Here is a 4,977-nt window from a genome sequence, read left to right on the forward strand (position 1 = left end):
ATCTGCTGTATATGTTTGTTGTGCATTCCCCATATCCCTACTCCCTTCTATGTGTTTAAGTTAAGGTTCAGGCCTGGCAATATCCAAATTGCTGCTTATGTCTGGACCTAATCCTTAATGGATCCTAACTCCCAATAAATGTGGCTAACAGGCTAGTCAGGGGTGTGCCAGCACTCCTAATTGCTGGGCATGACTACCAGCCTGCCATGGCTCTCCCTGATTCCCCCTTGTGCACTTACACTTACTCTAAGATTCTAAGATCTGCCCCTCTCTTATGAGCCTTGCTTTGGGACCGTGAGTTCCCTCTGAACTTGGACATCTGAGGGCTGGCATTTCCATACTGCATTATGCTCTTAACTCTGCAATGTGTTTGGGGTGTAAGCATTGTCCGAAGCCCTTTGAGACTTTTAGGAACTTTGATGCCTCCCAAATATGAGAAAGTCTTTGGAAACCTGATCCTGGAAGTTGGTTCATCTCATATTGTTAGAACTTGAGTCTGAATTAGGCTTATTGGTTGTAGTTTAATTCTGATGTAATTTTACTTTCTTAATTCATTCTGGTCTGTAATATATTGTAATAACTTATGGGGTTCTAGTGAAAAGGGGATGGCATTTATGTATGCAAAGGGTAGACAACATGCTAATAGGCATTACTATTCACAAGCTCTGCACTTACGTATATCATGTAGAAATCCTGCCTATAAGTTTTCTGCACTGATGCATGTCATATAGAAATCCTGCCCATAAGTTTCTGCACTTCTGCATATCATATAGAAATCATGTCTGTAGGTTTTTATGCACCTCTGCATATATAGAGATCATGTCTATAGGTTTTCTGCACTTTCGCATATCATATAGAAATCCTGCCTATAAGTTTCTGCACTTCTGCATATAGAAATCATGACTATAGGTCTTCTGCACTTCTGCATTTTACATCATCATTAGGCAAACAGTTATAGGTTAAGTAATAATAAATTTCATTCTAGATACCATGTCTATAGGACTCCTGCACTTTTATAATCGTTTTAAAACCTACAACGCCTAGAAATCATGCCTATAGGAGTAACCAGTTGAATCTGATTCGCTTATTTCATCTACGAGTTTAAAATCAGTTGCAATGTTGTCTAACATCTGCAGAACTTATGTGTTTTCTACAATTAGTAAGCCTTCTTTAAAATCAGAGTAAGCATTGTTAGATATCATGCTTATAGGTTTCACCTAGGCAAACCATTAGGCTATTGATCAACTACATCAGTTTTTGATAAATTACAACCAGGGAAGGCTAATTCGGACTCCTCATCTGAGAAATATGTGATGAATCAGCCTACCCTAACGCTTTAAATTCAGACCATAACCAGTATTTGTAAGTCATGCTAAACAATTTGTTTCTTTAATAAGGAGGCCCGTTTGAGCCCTTTAAACTGCTATGTGTTCTCCCCATACCTGCCTTATATGTTTTGATTGTCTCCCTAGAATTTTATCCTTTTAAAAACTCTAAAAAGCCAAATCTCCCTTCCCTTTAGGACTAGTAGTCCTAAATGCCTCCGGGACTGATAGGATTGGGGCGGGTACTAGCATGCAATAAGTAACGATACTATTCCGTGCTTAATACCTTAACGGGGTGGGAAAGGGTAGATATGGATATGATGACGGGTGCGCTAATACCACGTGTAACCCCTCTTTTGAGGAGTGATTACCGGGTATTTCATTGACGTGATCCATATTGTTTGTAAACCTAGGACCCCCTTTCTTTTTAACTTGTTTTATTGTACGAACTATTTCCTTAAATTTTTTGCTTTCTTTATTCTCTTCAAACTTTCAATTTGCTTGCAATAATATGTGAACCCCTTCTTACTTGAGCCCTTAATTGTTTATTTGATTATGTAAAGTCACAACTGTAACATGGCCGGGAACCACACTAGTGGATCTTGAGGGGTACCTAACACCTTCCCCTCGAGATAATTTCTAGCCCTTACTCAAACTCTAGTTATTCAAACTCAAACCCTTCTTAGTGTCCTAATGCACTTAATCATTAGGTGGCGACTCTTCAAGTTCCAAAACCCAATTCCCAAAAAATGAATGAGTCATCCTCCCAAATGTCACAAGCCCGATTTCGCGAGAAAAAAAGGAGGTGTGACACTCAAACCAGTGATGGGGAAGTTATGTTTGCCGATGCTTTGTGGAGATTGGAAAGGTTCACCAAGCAGTTCATTACTACTTATGGTGGTACATCTTCAGAGGATCCCTGGGATTACTTAGATAGTTGTCATGAGGTTCTTCAGAACATGGGGATAGTGGAGACCGATGGGGTGGACTTTGCTGCTTTTTGTCTGTCAGGTTCCATCAAGACTTGGTGGAGGCATTATTGTTTGGCTAGGCAAGCTGAGTCGCCTACCTTGACTTGGGATCAGTTCTCCCACCTATTTCTGGAGAAGTTTCTTCCTATCACTCAGAGGGAGGACTATCGGAGGTAGTTTGAGCATCTGCAACAAGGTTCTATGACTGCCACTCAGTATGAGACCAGATTCATTGCTTTGGCTCGTCATGCTCTTATCATACTTCCCACCGAGAGAGAGAGAGATAAGAGGTTCATTGAGGGACCCACTCAGCCGATTCGATTTTAGATGGCTAAGGATATTGAGAGCGAGATTTCTTTTTAGTATGCGGCCAATATGGCCAAGAGAGTTGAGATGGTTCTATCACAGGGTAGTGGTTATGGGTATGACAAGAGGCCCCATCATTTAGGAAGGTTCAACGGTGCCTCATCTGGAGGCAAGGATTCTTTTGGTAGGGTCCATCCTCCCAGTCCATTTCATTCAACACTTCAGACTTCTCATGGTGTTACATGCGACCGTGGTTCTCAAATACAGTATTCCGATCAGCAGTCCTACCGTGCACCACCAGCCCCTATCAGAGCACCTCCTATTCAGAGCTATTCTCATGGTCAGCCGGCCTGCCAGGGTCAGTCTCAATTCCCTCAGCCGCAGCACTCAGGTGGATGCTTTAAATGCGGTGAGTATGGTCATATCCAGAGGGCTTGTCCGAGATTAGTGGGTGTTCAGTTGCAACTGCAGGGTTCTTATGCTATGGTTCAAGCACTAGGTGTTCCACCGCCCACTCAGCCAGCTAGTGGTGGGGGTAAAGGTGCTAGAGGCGGAGGTAGAGGTACTAGAGGTGGAGGTTAGGCTGCTAGAGGTGAAGGCCAACTAGCAGGATGCAGTCCCAGAGATGTTGTTTAGTGTTACAACCCATATCCACATGTGTTAGTTCATGACATATATTAGTTAACATAAATCCAAGAAGGAATTATCTTTGAGATGATAAGAAGTCAATCCTATTGGTCTTAAGTGATACAAGAGTGTATAAGGGTGATTAACAAGTATTAGAAGTTAAATGAATCAAAGATGTTGTAACTCGTATTTTCAGGTAAAATTTAGCGGTGCTTAATACACTCAAGTGGTCATGTATTAAGTTATTTTAATCATATAATATCCATATCATAAGTCTTGAAGTCAAACGAGTTATGAAACAAAAGTCGACAAAAGTTGTTGCAACTTAGGTTCATAATTTTACTTAAACGTTAGGTCAAATGTTTCTAATCTTTTCTCCTTATTTACAAGGAATTACGGGGTGATCTACCAACAAAATTAAATATCTATGAGTCTAGTTTCCAACGCATTAAACCGTTCATCAATACGATCTCGGAGTAGAGAGATATTCGTATTTTCGCGAGACTGCGCCAAGCACCTCTCTATGGGGCCCACTAAGGCGGTTTAAGATATTTGGACCTATATAGGATGACTCCAACCCGTTTTAAGTCATTTATTCTCACTATTTTCAGACCTTAGAACCCTAGGAACATCCTCTCAAGGTTCTCTTAAGATTCAACACCCAAAAAAAAGGCAAACAACACAAATCAAGTGTCAGAAATTCCGTGGCGCTAGTAAGAATCTTGTTCTTCTTGTTATTGCTCATTTTTGTGTCGTTCCAGCTCATGTGGGAGGTTGTTTTAAAGGTTTTATGTTCTGTAAATACTCCCTCATGTTCTTAATATCAATCCTAGGTGATTTCAAGCCTTCTAAAGTGATTCTAGTGCCGAAAGACACTAATTGATTGCTAGTTTTGCTTTTTTGTTGTTGTGGCAGCATTAGAAGGATATTTCATGGAAATTTAAGGTCAAATTGGAGTTGTTCTTTCTGTATAAAGGTAGGGAACCTCTTACTCTATATGTATTTAAGATTATCCAAGTTGCGGCTAAGCCATTGAACCTAGAACTTGTGAAATATATATCGAAAGGCTTGGTAGTAATGTTATTGTTTTGTGGACTGTTTTGCGTTGCTGTTGGGCTGCGTATTTTACTACTATTTTGTGGAGTTTTGGAGGAGGAAGGATGTGGAGAAACACCATATATATGTAGGGTTGTGGGATGATAGTTATTCGTAACAATTCCGGGTCGTTTGACACGACTACGGTGGTCATCGTATGTATGAAGTGATTAGGTTGTGCGTGGACTGTTTTGGGAGGCTCAATATGTTTATTATTGATGTTGTTTGGGCTGTTTGGTGATTGTTTTGAATGGTGTGAAGTCATATATATAGGGGAGGTGCTGTCCGTTTCAACGTAAAATAGGTTGTGGTCGATACATAATAGTTATGACGCTTAAATGATAACGATAGTATCGTTTCTCTTATTGTAGACTAAGGAGTTGTGACAATTGCATAGCTTGTGATTGGGGCAGTATATACAAGGTATGTGAGGCTATCCCTTTTCTTCTTTTGCACGACTCCGATTGTACATAATGTAATGAACGAGCTTCCAAAGATACTCTACTCTTAGAAGGTAGCAGTACTTCCATTGTTTTCCCTCTTATGGAACAATTGATGTTAATGTTGCTTCTCTTATTCTTATGTTATCAATGTTGTTGGTACTTCCTGATTCTTATAAGGTTCATAGTGAAGAGTTAGTCCTAATAACGTGT

This window comes from Nicotiana sylvestris, chromosome 1 (assembly GCF_000393655.2).
Source record: "Nicotiana sylvestris chromosome 1, ASM39365v2, whole genome shotgun sequence".
NCBI lineage: Eukaryota > Viridiplantae > Streptophyta > Magnoliopsida > Solanales > Solanaceae > Nicotiana > Nicotiana sylvestris.